This window comes from Scyliorhinus torazame, chromosome 7, assembly GCF_047496885.1.
Source record: "Scyliorhinus torazame isolate Kashiwa2021f chromosome 7, sScyTor2.1, whole genome shotgun sequence".
Taxonomy (NCBI): Eukaryota; Metazoa; Chordata; class Chondrichthyes; order Carcharhiniformes; family Scyliorhinidae; genus Scyliorhinus; species Scyliorhinus torazame.
The window spans coordinates 31,114,513-31,129,642 of record NC_092713.1 but is presented as its reverse complement, the minus strand read 5'-3'; the positions used below and the strand labels follow the sequence as shown (position 1 = coordinate 31,129,642).

Sequence of the window (15,130 nt, the reverse complement as noted above, 5' to 3'; positions counted from 1 at the left end):
TTTGGGCATGTCCAAAACGGAGGGGATTTTGGCAGGGGTTTGCTGATGCCATGTTCACAGTATTAAATAGGAGGGTGGCAATGAGTCCGGAGGTGGCCATTTATGGGGTATCGCAGGACCCGGGAATCCAGGAGAAAGAGGCGGACGTTCTGGCCTTTGCTTCCCTGGTAGCCCGAAGGCGCATATTGCTGGCATGGAGGGACTCAAAGCCCCCGAAATCGGAGACCTGGCTTTCACTGCCTGGAGAAAATTAAGTTTGCCATGAGAGGGTCTCTGTCGGGGTTCGCCCGGAGGTGGCAACCATTCGTCGACTTCCTCGCAGAGAATTAATCGTCAGAAGGGGGGTGGGGGGGAAGTTAGGTTAGGGGGGTAAGCAATGGTAGGACCTGTGGGAGAGGGAGGTGGAATTTGCACTATGTTTATATTTTCCTTGTTATGTACATTGTTGATTTTGTTCCTGTTACAATGCCAAAGAAATACCTCAATAAAATGTTTATTAAAAAAAAGTGACTTGAGAATGGCTTGAACAAACTATTCAAGGTCACAGGAAAGAATATTACAGCCATACCATGAACCATTCAAACATGGGATCAGCTTTCATATGCACGCTTGTGACATCGAGCTCTACCCCTCCAGGAACCTTTCAACACCTCCACTGGCTGAATTGCCACTGTTTTCCCGAATCCAGCCATCCTAGTTGGCCTCCCACTGTTTTTTTTTAAAGCCAGCTTACATCTTTAAAATAATAAATTTTGTAATATTCGACAGATCCATGGGAATTAGAATCCACATTACTATTTAGTCCTCAACAACATTACTTACCTTCACTGCCATTCAGTGTGAAGCACACAGGCACAATATTAAACACATGATCAACAGCAACATCAGACAATACATACATCGATACATTTTTTTGCCTCCTCATGCTGTTTCCCATCTAACTATCACTACCAATTATTTAAATTGTCATATTTAAAACAAGGCTTGAATTTAAGATTTTTTTTTAGGTCAACATCTTTAATGCTGTTGTGGCGATGTAGAAGGTATTTGGAGGATGTCCAATGATTAAAATACTTATATAGGTCACAGACTCAACTGAAAACTGGTTATGTAAACATCTTCTCTGGATGTTCCCATGACTTTGACCTGTCTCTGCTCATCGATTGTTGAAACCCTCATTCATGCCTCTGTTACTTCTAAGACTTGACTATGCCAACATTGCCCTCCCACATTCTACTCTCTGCAAACTTGAGGTCATCCAAAACTCTGCTGCCTGTGTCCTAGCCCTCATCAAGTCCCATTCATCCATCACCTCTGTGCAAACGGACCTATATTGACTCCTAGTCAAACGCTGCTTTGATTTAAAATTCTCATCCTTACTTTTAAATCCTTTCATGGCCTTTCTGGAATCCCCTTCAGCCCCACAAATGCCCCACCCAGATACATGTGCTAATCTAATTCTGGCCTTTTGAACATCAATGATTTTAACCACGCTATTGGTGGCTGTGCCTTAAGTTGCCTAGGACCCAAGTACCAGAATTCCCTCACCATACTTCTTTTCCCAAATTCATTTATGGAATGTGGGCATCAGCAGCATTTTTGTTGCCCATCCCTAGTTGCCCTTCAGAATGTGGCGGTCAGTTGCCTTCTTGAACCGCTGCAGCTGCAGTCCCGGAGGTGTAGGTACACCCAGTGTTGTTAGGGAGGGAGTTCCAGGATTGTGACCCAATGTCAGTGAAGGAACGGTGATATGTCAGGATGGCGAATGTCTTGGGGGGGATACCTTTCACTTTCCGCCTTTGAGACACACCTTCCTCTCTGGCCAAGCTTTTGATGATCTACCCTAATAGTGGTCTCTGTGAAGCATCTTGGGCTGGCTTATGTTAACGGCACCAGGGAAATAATTTCATTTTCATTTCATTTCATATAAGTTGCTGATAAGATGCACATACTTAGTTATATTTGTGATGCCAGTACACACTTTAAAAATAATTTAAATTTAAATGCTTTTATATCCATTCCAATGATAACCTGTCACTGCACCATCTGGTGCAAATCCTACTCATCCACTACCATATCTTCCTCTGCTCCATCTGTTCGGGAAATCTTTTATTAACCTACTGAAATTTTAAAAATCTTGGTATTTTATGGAAGCTACTTTGGTCTGTCTGCAGTTTCACACTTGTTGGTTACTAACAGCAAACTGAAGTTAATGGTCCTATTTCTGTAACAATACAGGATTATGTTCCAGAGTCTAACTGTGGCCGTGCTTGAAGTGAGGCCCAGCTAGCTCCAAAGAGCGCAGACAGCGTGGCACTGCCAACTAAAATTTCTGGTCTGGTTTCCCCACCAAACACATCACACTGCTTACTACTGCTCTGCACCCTGCTTTACTTGTGCACATCATCAGATCCCATTTTTACTTACATGCTGGTCCTATCCTTGCTTGGTTTCCGGTTTACCCACCTAGCAACAACCCTGATTGTTACATCTGCAGAGAAAAGTTCTGGCTGATAGTCTTGCCGTATTTATTGCTGTATTTATGGAACATCCCATACCACTTTCTGATGCTGGCCTGGCTTCACTTCTGAAGACCCTACGACTTCTACCCACATTAGGATTTTGCTATTTCCACTATATACGTTGGATGTATCCTCTTCAGCTCTGTATTTTCATCTTGCCTTTTGAGTAGGGTGTGATATTGAATGTCATGGCGTCATTGACAATTCTCTCTCCTGTTCTTGAAGCAGAATTCAATGCTGGCAACAAAAATTTAAATTCAAGTCAGTTATACTACATAGTTGGTAGGGGGCAGTATTCAAAGTTGTCAACAAACTTAAATGCAGAAATTAACTTTGATCAAGCTACCAACGCGATTCATGGTGAGTGAACTGATGTTCATCAATACTGACTGAAAAAGCTGGCAAAAATAATCTCAATTTGGGTATGTATGTTTTTGGATGCGGGGTGATCGAGGGCAGTCAGGGTTACACAGCCAACCAAATACAGAACAAGATAAAGATTTGGAATTCAAAATTACACAATACCACTTCGAAGGAAGAAAAAATAATCATGCAAACCAAAGCATTTCAATATTAAATCTCCTTGACAGGAGATACCAGACAGAAACCTCAATATTTAATTTAATTTGCAAGACTGAGGAAAGGATACTTCGCTCCAGGAGTGTTTCCATGCACAAAGAGAGATATGGTATATTAAAACAAACGTTATTAATCTTCAATCAAGAAAAAATCTCAGGTCAAAAGCCACTTTTAAATAGTTAGCAAACACAGGAATACTTCCTGTACAGAGATGTCTTGGAGAAACAGCTTTGAGAGAGAGATCCTTCAGTCAAACATCCTGCAGACTCTTGCCTGTGTCAAACTATTGTTTAACTTCCCATCGAGGGCAGCACGGTGGCGCAGTGGGTTAGCCCTGCAACCTCACGGCGCCGAGGTCCCGGGTTCGATCCTGGCTCTGGGTCACTGTCTGTGTGGAGTTTTCACATTCTCCCAGTGCTTGCGTGGGTTTCGCACCCACAACCCAAAGATGTGCAGGCTAGGTGGATTGGCCACACACAATTGCCCCATAATTGGAAAAAATGAATTGGGTACTCTAAATTTTTTTTTTTTTTTTTTTTTAAACTTCCCAGCATTTTTCAAAAAAAACAAAAAAAAAAAAAAAAAAAAAACTCCTGTTCACAGCAAAATCTAAACTGAAACTTAACACCCGACAGCTTCTGCCCCTGGCTCCTCCATTAATTACGTCATTTCTATCCCACTAACTGGGTTATGAACATCCTACTAACCACAACCCCTCAATTATCTAAACCCCAGGGAACCTTTTTTCAACAAGCAAAATTCATTAGCCCTATCTAGGTAAACACTATACACAGTTGTAATGAATTATGATCTTACTTTTACGACGCTTTAATTATCCATTCTCCAGACAGTGTCTGCCTATCTTTTAAATGGCTTCATCTGCAGAAAGTGCACCCAACTGCAGCTCCTCACAGACCGCATGGTTCGGTTGGAGCAGCAATTGGATGCACTTAGGAGCATGCAGGTGGCGGAAAGCGTCATAGATCGCAGTTATGTAAGTGTGGTCACACCCAAGGTGCAGGCAGAGAAATGGGTGACCACCAGAAAGGGCAGGCAGTCAGTGCAGGAATCCCCTGTGGTTGTCCCCCTCTCGAACAGATATACCCCTTTGGATACTGTCGGGGGGGATAGCCTATCAGGGGAAAACAGCAGCAGCCAGAGCAGTGGCACCACGGCTGGCTCTGATGTTCAGAAGGGAGGGTCAAAGCGCAGAAGAGTAATAGTTATAGGGGACTCTATAGTCAGGGGAACAGATAGGCGCTTCTGTGGACGTGAAAGAGACTCCAGGATGGTATGTTGCCTCCCTGGTGCCAGGGTCCAGGATGTCTCCGAACGGGTAGAGGGAATCCTGAAGGGGGAGGGCAAACAGGTAGAGGTCGTTGTACATATTGGTACTAACGACATAGGCAGGAAGGGGCATGAGGTCCTGCAGCAGGAGTTCAGGGAGCTAGGCAGAAAGTTAAAAGACAGGACCTCGAGGGTTGTAATCTCGGGATTACTCCCTGTGCCACGTGCCAGTGAGGCTAGAAATAGGAAGATAGAGCAGACAAACACGTGGCTAAACAGCTGGTGTAGGAGGGAGGGTTTCTGTTATCTGGACCACTGGGAGCTCTTCCGGGGCAGGTGTGACCTGTATAAGATGGACGGGTTGCATCTAAACCGGAGAGGCATAAATATCCTGGCCGCGAGATTTGCTAGTGTCACACGGGAGGGTTTAAACTAGTATGGCAGGGGGGTGGGCACGGGAGCAATAGGTCAGAAGGTGAGAGCGTTGAGGGAGAACTAGGGAATAGGGACAGTGTGGCTCTGAGGCAGAGCAGACGGGGAGAAGTTGCTGAACACAGCGGGTCTGGTGGCCTGAAGTGCATATGTTTTAATGCAAGGAGCATTACGGGTAAGGCAGATGAACTTAGAGCTTGGATTACTACTTGGAACTATGATGTTGTTGCCATTACAGAGACCTGGTTGAGGGAAGGGCAGGATTGGCAGCCATACGTTCCAGGATTTAGATGTTTCAGGCGGGATAGAGGGGGATGTAAAAGGGGAGGCGGAGTTGCGCTACTTGTTCAGGAGAGTATCACAGCTATACAGCGAGAGGACACCTCAGAGGGCAGTGAGGCTATATGGGTAGAGATCAGGAATAAGAAGGGTGCAGTCACAATGTTGGGGGTATACTACAGGCCTCCCAACAGCCAGCGGGAGATAGAGGAGCAGATAGGTAGACAGATTTTGGAAATGAGTAAAAACAACAGGGTTGTGGTGATGGGAGACTTCAACTTCCCCAATATTGACTGGGACTCACTTAGTGCCAGGGGCTTAGACGGGGCAGAGTTTGTAAGGAGCATCCAGGAGGGCTTCTTAAAACAATATGTAAACAGTCCAACTAGGGAAGAGGCGGTACTGGACCTGGTATTGGGGAATGAGCCCGGCCAGGTGGTAGATGTTTCAGTAGGGGAGCATTTCGGTAACAGTGACCACAATTCAGTAAGTTTTAAAGTACTGGTGGACAAGGATAAGAGTGGTCCGAGGATGAATGTGCTAAATTGGGGGAAGGCTAATTATAACAATATTAGGCGGGAACTGAAGAACATAGATTGGGGGCGGATGTTTGAGGGCAAATCAACATCTGACATGTGGGAGGCTTTCAAGTGTCAGTTGATAGGAATACAGGACAGGCATGTTCCTGTGAGGAAGAAAGATAAATACGGCAATTTTCGGGAACCTTGGATGACGAATGATATTGTAGGCCTCGTCAAAAAGAAAAAGGAGGCATTTGTCAGGGCTAAAAGGCTGGGAACAGACGAAGCCTGTGTGGCATATAAGGAAAGTAGGAAGGAACTTAAGCAGGGAGTCAGGAGGGCTAGAAGGGGTCATGAAAAGTCATTGGCAAATAGGGTTAAGGAAAATCCCAAGGCTTTTTACACTTACATAAAAAGCAAGAGGGTAGCCAGGGAAAGGGTTGGCCCACTGAAGGATAGGCAAGGGAATCTATGTGTGGAGCCAGAGGAAATGGGCGAGGTACTAAATGAATACTTTGCATCAGTATTCACCAAAGAGAAGGAATTGGTAGATGTTGAGTCTGGAGAAGGGGGTGTAGATAGCCTGGGTCACATTGTGATCCAAAAAGACGAGGTGTTGGGTGTCTTAAAAAATATTAAGGTAGATAAGTCCCCAGGGCCGGATGGGATCTACCCCAGAATACTGAAGGAGGCTGGAGAGGAAATTGCTGAGGCCTTGACAGAAATCTTTGGATCCTCGCTGTCTTCAGGGGATGTCCCGGAGGACTGGAGAATAGCCAATGTTGTTCCTCTGTTTAAGAAGGGTGGCAGGGATAATCCCGGGAACTACAGGCCGGTGAGCCTTACTTCAGTGGTAGGGAAATTACTGGAGAGAATTCTTCGAGACAGGATCTACTCCCATTTGGAAGCAAATGGACGTATTAGTGAGAGGCAGCACGGTTTTGTGAAGGGGAGGTCGTGTCTCACTAACTTGATAGAGTTTTTCGAGGAGGTCACTAAGATGATTGATGCAGGTAGGGCAGTAGATGTTGTCTATATGGACTTCAGTAAGGCCTTTGACAAGGTCCCTCATGGTAGACTAGTACAAAAGGTGAAGTCACACGGGATCAGGGGTGAACTGGCAAGGTGGATACAGAACTGGCTAGGCCATAGAAGGCAGAGGGTAGCAATGGAGGGATGCTTTTCGAATTGGAGGGCTGTGACCAGTGGTGTTCCACAGGGATCAGTGCTGGGACCTTTGCTCTTTGTAGTATATATAAATGATTTGGAGGAAAATGTAACTGGTCTGATTAGTAAGTTTGCAGACGACACAAAGGTTGGTGGAATTGCGGATAGCGATGAGGACTGTCTGAGGATACAGCAGGATTTAGATTGTCTGGAGACTTGGGCGGAGAGATGGCAGATGGAGTTTAACCTGGACAAATGTGAGGTAATGCATTTTGGAAGGGCTAATGCAGGTAGGGAATATACAGTGAATGGTAGAACCCTCAAGAGTATTGAAAGTCAAAGAGATCTCGGAGTACAGGTCCACAGATCACTGAAAGGGGCTACACAGGTGGAGAAGGTAGTCAAGAAGGCATACGGCATGCTTGCCTTCATTGGCCGGGGCATTGAGTATAAGAATTGGCAAGTCATGTTGCAGCTGTATAGAACCTTAGTTAGGCCACACTTGGAGTATAGTGTTCAATTCTGGTCGCCACACTACCAGAAGGATGTGGAGGCTTTAGAGAGGGTGCAGAAGAGATTTACCAGAATGTTGCCTGGTATGGAGGGCATAAGCTATGAGGAGCGATTGAATAAACTCGGTTTGTTCTCACTGGAACGAAGGAGGTTGAGGGGCGACCTGATAGAGGTATACAAAATTATGAGGGGCATAGACAGAGTGGATAGTCAGAGGCTTTTCCCCAGGGTAGAGGGGTCAATTACTAGGGGGCATAGGTTTAAGGTGAGAGGGGCAAAGTTTAGAGTAGATGTACGAGGCAAGTTTTTTACGCAGAGGGTAGTGGGTGCCTGGAACTCACTACCGGAGGAGGTAGTGGAGGCAGGGACGATAGGGACATTTAAGGGGCATCTTGACAAATATATGAATAGGATGGGAATAGAAGGATACGGACCCAGGAAGTGTAGAAGATTGTAGTTTAGTCGGGCAGTATGGTCGGCACGGGCTTGGAGGGCCGAAGGGCCTGTTCCTGTGCTGTACATTTCTTTGTTCTTTGTTCTTTGTAAACCAGGATTTTTAAAAACCTTACTGCAATAGAGACATACACAGACGAACCCAGGTTTTGAGTCAAATATTGATCGTTTCTTTCTCCACAGATGCTGCCAGACCTGACAAGTGCTTCCAGCACTTGGTTTTTGTTTCAGATTTCCAGCATCCACATGCACAATAGCACAGTGGTTAGCACTGTTGCTTCACAGCGCCAGGGACCCGGGTTTGATTCCCGGCTTGGGTCACTGGCTGTGTGGAGTCTGCACGTTCTCCCAGTGTCTGCGTGGGTTTCCTTCAGTTGCTCCAGTTTCCTACCACAATGTCCCAAACGTCGAGCTTGCTAGGTGCATTGGACATTCTGAACTCTCCCTCGGTGTACCCGAACAGGCATAGGAGTGTGGCGACTAGGGGATTTTCCCAGTACATCATTGCAGTGTTAATGAAAGCTTACTTGCGACACTAATAAAGATTATTATTATTAACCATTACAGCACCAAATACATCTGAAATAATCATATTTGGCAGAAGAAAAAAAAACTTTGTTCAAAAACGTGCCACATCTTGCAATCCATTTTCTCCCAAAGGAACGTAAACAAAAAAAAAAAATATCGAAAAAAACAAACCAGAAGGAAGATTCATAACATAGTACTGACACAAAAATGGGATAGACAGATGAGATATACACCAGATACTCTGATTTGAGAATACAGGCACAAATGATCAACAAAACACACGCAAAAAAGGGTAAATAACGAAGCAGTGGCCCAAATAAATTCCTGTACCGAAACATGTTATCAGTGGCCCAAGGGATAAAGCAATCTTTATTTCCCCAAATAAGTTGCTCCGAAGACTCAGAACATGCAGAGGACAAAGAACAAAGAACAAAGAAATGTACAGCACAGGAACAGGCCCTTCGGCCCTCCAAGCCCGTGCCGACCATACTGCCCGACTAAACTACAATCTTCTACACTTCCTGGGTCCGTATCCTTCTATTCCCATCCTATTCATATATTTGTCAAGATATGGAACATAGAGAGCCACATGATATACGAGGTGTTCCCTACTGGGCATTGGAGAAGCACTGGCACAGGCAACAAGGTAGCACAGTGGTTAGCAAAGTTGCTTCACAGCTCCAGTGTCCCAGGTTAGATTCCCGGCTTGGGTCACTGTCTGTGCGGAGTCTGCATGTTCTCCCCATGTCTGCGTGGGTTTCCTCCAGGTGATCCAGTTTCCTCCCTCAAGTCCCAAACGACGTGCTGTTAAACAATTTGTACATTCTGAATTCTCCCTCCGAATACCCGAACAGGCGCCGGAATTTGGCGACTAGGGGTTTTTCACGGTAACATCATTGCAGTGTTAATGTCAGCCTACTTGTGACAATAAAGATTATCATTGAAAGTCCTGATCCCGAGATTAGGATGAATACCATCTTCTCAAGAGAAGACACCCAACTCCTATTCTGCTTTTTGCCTTGGTAGCAGGACTGGCATACCGTTTAATTGTTTAAGAAACTGCATGCATCATTAAGATGTGCAACCATTCCACAGCACCTATCAATTATATGTTTCCCAAGCTTTGGGAACATATTGGGGATCCTTGGAGAAAAATAATTTTGCACATTCATCAGACAATCTGCTCATTCCATGTATCAATTTAGCAAACCTCCTCCGAACCACCTCCAATCATTTACATCCTTCCTTAAATAAGGAGATCAAAATTGCACAGTATTCCAGATGCAGTCTCACCAATGCCCTATATAACTGAAGCATAGCATCCTTACTTTTTATGTTCAATTCCTCTTTTAATAAAGAATAGCATTCCAATAGCTTTCTTGAATACATGCTGAACACCCACATCCCTTGCACCGTGGCATTCTATTGTCATCCTCCATTTAAGGAATACTCTGCTTTTTTTTATTTTTCCTGCCCACATCATACTCCATCTGCCAGATTTTTGCCCACTCACTCAACCAATGTATAGCTTACTATCTGCAAACTCAGCAGGTCTTCTTCACAACATACTTTCCTACCTATCTTTGTGTTATCTACAAGTTTATCTACCATGCCTTCACTCCCCTTGTCTAAGTCAATGTTAATTGTAAAAAGTTGAGGCCCAAGCACAATTTTGAGAAAGGTAGTCATTGAACCGAAAGATACGAGTCAAAGGAAAATAAAATTGGCGAGAAGTACAGAACTATAGATAGGATCCTCTGAGGAAGGATGATAGCAACAGTTTTAAAGAAAGACAGAAGGTGCTGGAGAAAAGGCAACCAATGATATCAGTTAACATGAAGGTCAGTAAGAGGAGTGCAATGGAGAAAAAGAGATTAGGATGCGCGAGATGTCTCATGGAAGAGAAGCTTAGAGAAGGCAAAGTGACAAGCAATTGCAAAATACTAGGTTCAGGGCAGGGAGGGAGTAATGATGAAGACAGCAGGCAAGCTCTGCTGAAATCCATGAACTTATGCTTTTGGATCCAATATGTATATTAAAAGTAACTATCCTTTTTGATATTAACGGTTTACAATAGTTTGTCGCAAGTGGCAGATTTTTTGATATCACTGGACAGATTAACACTACAAGCTTCTTGGTGTAATCAACCTCTCCCCAAATTCCAAGGGCAGTTTACTCAACATCCCATCATTAAAAGGTTTACCCGTAATCACGATATAAACAACATACAAGAGGAAGGCCATTTAGGATTGAGATGAGGAGGAATTTCTTCAGAAAGGGTGGTGAATCTTTGGAATTCTCTACCCCAGAGGGCTATGGAGGTTCAGTCATTGAGCACAGAGGTCAATAGAGTTCTAATGACATTAAGGGACATGGAGGTAGTGCAGGAATGGTATTGCGGTAGAACATCAGACATGATCACGCAGGACAGCATGGTAGCACAGTGGTTAGCACTGTCGCTTCACAGTGCCAGGGACCTGAGTTTGATTCCCAGCTTGGGTCACTGTCTGTGCGGAGTCTGCACGTTCTCCAGTGTCTGCATGCGTTTCCTCTAGGTGCTCCGGTTTCCTCCAAGTCCCGAAAGATGTGCTCGTTAGGTGAATTGGACATTCTGAATTCTCCCTCTGTGTACCCGAACAAGCATTGGAGTGTGGCGACTAGGGTAGTTTCACATTAACTTCATCGCAGTGTTAATGTAAGCCTACTTGTGACATAATAATGATTATTATTAAATGGTGGAGCAAGCTCTGTGGACTGCGGGCCTACTCCTGCTCCTATTCTCCATGTAATCTCAAACCTATCTTTGGCCAAATTCCTGAATGCATTAGGACACCCAATTTCTGATGAGTATCTCTCCCATCTTATTTTCAATCCAGCAAATTATCAATAACATTGTATGCCTGTCACTAAAACTCAATGCCCTCTCCCCCTCATTTTTAACTTATTTTCTGTCTTAAGACGGTGTTGAATATTATATATGGTGCTTCAGCATGGCATTAATATCATCTGATTCTACCTTCAATAGTCCCAGTACAATTATTATAAATCTTCAGTCTACAGGTTCCAAATTTCTGGTATGCATGGGCAAGACCCATTTTGATTCCCAATTATCTTTCATTGACAGCAGGTATGCTTGCATGGGATCAACTTCAACATGTAAATTGACCATGCCCAAATTTACCTCTTCACCACACCGATGTTGTGAGACGATGCACATGCATCTTTAAGGAAGCGCATCTTGAAATACTACCCCGAGATAAAATGCGATGTATTAGCCCTGCAACATATAGTCAGCCTGTATGCAACCGGGGTAGAGATTAGCTGTACAATATTTAGTCTCCCGGTTAATTCTGTACATAGTCTTACCTTCAAATAAAGAACCCATGTTATTGTTTCACCAATTCTTATGTATGGTTGGGGTGATTACAAAGAGAAATACGATGTAACAAATGACTGAAGGGCTGCTGCAGTTCAACAGCCAGTCAGGCATTAAGTTCTGGAGCTGAAATCTCCTAAATCTCTTCATCAGTATATCCATGCCTAATTCTGAATTAATGTTTTCTGTTGAACAGTTATGCTGAAACTTCGTCCTTGACCAGGATACCTCCTAAAACTGCCATCTTTCCCAAATTGAATATATCCAATTAAGTTGCTGCCCTGCCGTATTAAAACAGACTGTATCAAATTCACAAATGACATTATACATGACAGTGATCATCCCTCGCGACTTATCTGCAGCCTTCAACATGGCTGATCACAGCATCCTCTGCTTTCCAGCTGGTTGGAACAGCCCTCGCCAAGTTCCATCGAACAGTTGCCAGAAATGTAATCAGCAATGGCTTCTCTCCCCACACCATTACCTCTATAAAGTCCCAAAGCATCTATTCTAGGGCCCCTATCTCTAATTTACATATATGCCCATTGGGGACAATATCCAAAGATATCAGTTCCGTATGAATGCGGATGATGCCCAGTGGCACGCACGTTTATCTTACCACCACCTCTCGATGCCTCCACTGTCTGATTTAACACATTATTTGTCCAACATCCAGTACCAAATTAGCTTAGGTTTCCTCCAATTATAGCGCCCCCATAACATTACAGCATGCAGTCAGCTAAGGAAGGTTTGTTTGGATTTTGCATCAATTTATAATTCAAAATTTCACGTAAATTAAATTGTGCAACATTTCATAAAGGATCACAATATCCCAGAAATAAAAAATCCTTTTACAGACAGTCAAACTGTGAAAAAAAAACTGTGTTAAAGAGTATCAAACCTGAATGACTAATTGTTTTATTCAACTCTGCTATAAATTAGATCTGTGAAATGAGTCACAATAATTTAATTAAGAGCTTGTCATTTGAAATGTAAATTTACTAATTTAGCAGATGGAAAAATACTGCCCCAGCATTCCAATAGTGACATTCAAAAGTTCCATTTGGGGCACCTCATAGCTCGAGTTGTTCGAAAAAAATATAATTCTTGCAGTTTAAATGTGTTGTTCATTCAACGAGTTTCCAAATTATAATTTCTAGGATGGTTGCAACAGGATTATGAATATGTTTCTCCAATTACAACACAAAAATAGGAGCAGGATTGGCCTGCAAAGATCTTACAAACAAAGAAAAGAACAAAGAAAAGTACAGCAAAGGAACAGGACCTTCGGCCCTCCAAGCCCGTGCTGCCCGTCTAAACTAAAATCTTCTACACTTCCTGGGTCCGTATCCTATTCAGGTATTTGTCAAGATGCCCCTTAAACGTCACTATCGTTCTGCTTCCACCACCTCCTCCGGCAGCGAGTTCCAGGCACCCACTACCCTCGGTGTAAAAAAAACTTGCCTCGTACATCTCCTCTAAACCTTGCCCCTCGCACCTTAAACCTATGCCCCCGAGTAATTGACCCCTCTACCCTGGGGAAAAGCCTCTGACTATCCACTCTGTCTATGCCCCTCATAATTTTGTAGACCTCTATCAGGTCGCCCCTCAACCTCCGTCGTTCCAGTGAGAACAAACCGAGTTTATTCAACCGCTCCTCATAGCTAATGCCCTCCATACCAGGCAACATCCTGGTAAGTCTCTTCTGCACCCTCTCTAAAGCCTCCACATCCTTCCGGTAGTGTGGCGACCAGAATTGAACACTATACTCCAAGTGTGGCCTAACTAAGGTTCTATATAGCTGCAACATGACTTGCCAATTCTTATACTCAATGCCCCGGCCAATGAAGGCAAGCATGCCGTATGCCTTCTTGACTACCTTCTCCACCTGTGTTGCCCCTTTCAGTGACCTGTGGACCTGTACACCGAGATCACTCTAATGACTTTCAATACTCTTGAGGGTTCTACCATTCACTGTATATTCCCTACCTGCATTAGACCTTCCAAAATGCATTACCTCACATTTGTCCGGATTAATCTCCATCTGCCATCTCTCCGCCCAAGTCTCCAAACAATCTAAATCCTGCTGTATCCTCTGACAGTCCTCATTGCTATTCGCAATTCCACCAACCTTTGTGTCGTCTGCAAACTTACTAATCTGACAAGTTACATTTTCCTCCAAATCATTTATATATACTACCAACAGCAAAGGTCCCAGCACTGATCCCTGCAGAACACCACTAGTCACAGCCCTCCAATTAGGAAAGCACACGTCCATTGTTACTCTCTGCCTTTTATGACCTAGCCAGTTCTGTATCCATCTTGCCAGCTCACCCCTGATCCCATGTGACTTCACCTTTTGTACTAGTCTACCATGAGGGACCTTGTCAAAGGCCTTACTGAAGTCCATATAGACAACATCCACTGCCCTACCTGCATCAACCATCTTTGTGACCTCTCCGAAAAACTCTATCAAGTTAGTGAGGCACGACCTCCCCTTCGCAAAACCATGCTGCCTCTCACTAATACGTCCATTTGCTTCCAAATGGGAGTAGATCCTGTCTCGAAGAATTCTCTCCAGAAATTTCCCTACCATTCTTCATTGACCTTCAATCTGAACTCCACTTTCCTGTCATATCCCTTGATTCTCTTAAGTGTGCAAAAATCTCTCAAGTCGATTTTTAAAAATTTAGAGTACCCAATTCGTTTTTCCAATTTAGGGCAATTTAGCGTGGCGAATCCACCTAGCCTGCACATCTTTGGGTTGTGGGGGCGAAACCCACGCAAACATGGGGAGAATGTGCAAACTCCACACGGACAGTGACCCAGAGCCGGGATCGAACCAGAGACCTCGGCACCGTGAGGCAGCAGGGCTAACCCACTGTGCCGCCGTGCTGCCCCCAATATCTTCAGGGCTAACCCACTGCGCCACCGTGCTGCCCCCAATATCTTCAGGGCTAACCCACTGCGCCACCGTGCTGCCCCCAATATATTCAGGGCTAACCCACTGCGACACCGTGCTGCCCCCAATATCTTCAGGGCTAACCCACTGTGCCGATGTTCCTCCTGCAGAATGTTTGAAGTGAGGGACGCCGACAGTGTCCCTGCTGATTTCATCTGTGGGAAGTGCACCCATCTCCAGCTCCTCAGAAACCGCGTTAGGGAGCTGGAGCAACTTCGGATCATTCGGGAGGCAGAGGTGGTCATAGATAGAAGCTTCAGGGATGTAGTTACTCCGAAGAATAAAGATAGATGGGTGACGGTGAGAGGGGCTGGGAGGAAGTAGTCAGTACAGGGATCCCATGTGGTCGTTCCCCTTAGTAACAAGTATACCACTTTGGATACTGTTGGGGGGGGGGGGGAAAACTTACCAGGGGTAAGCCATGGGGTGCAGGTCTCTGGCACAGAGTCTGTCCCTGTTGCTCAGAAGGGAAGGGGGGAAGAGTAGTAGAGCATTAGTCATTGGAGACTCC

At 44.6% G+C, this 15,130-nt stretch overlaps 1 long non-coding RNA gene across 2 annotated transcripts in view; it reads right to left on the bottom strand.

Annotated features, from left to right (window-relative positions):
- Positions 1–477: 477 nt before the first annotated feature.
- Positions 478–15,130, bottom strand: part of LOC140426113 (uncharacterized) — a 32,784-nt gene continuing 18,131 nt past the window's right edge. For both annotated transcript variants that reach the window (XR_011948131.1, XR_011948130.1), the window contains exon 5: positions 478–2,759. This is a non-coding gene — a long non-coding RNA (uncharacterized lncRNA). The remainder of the gene's footprint in view (positions 2,760–15,130) is intronic.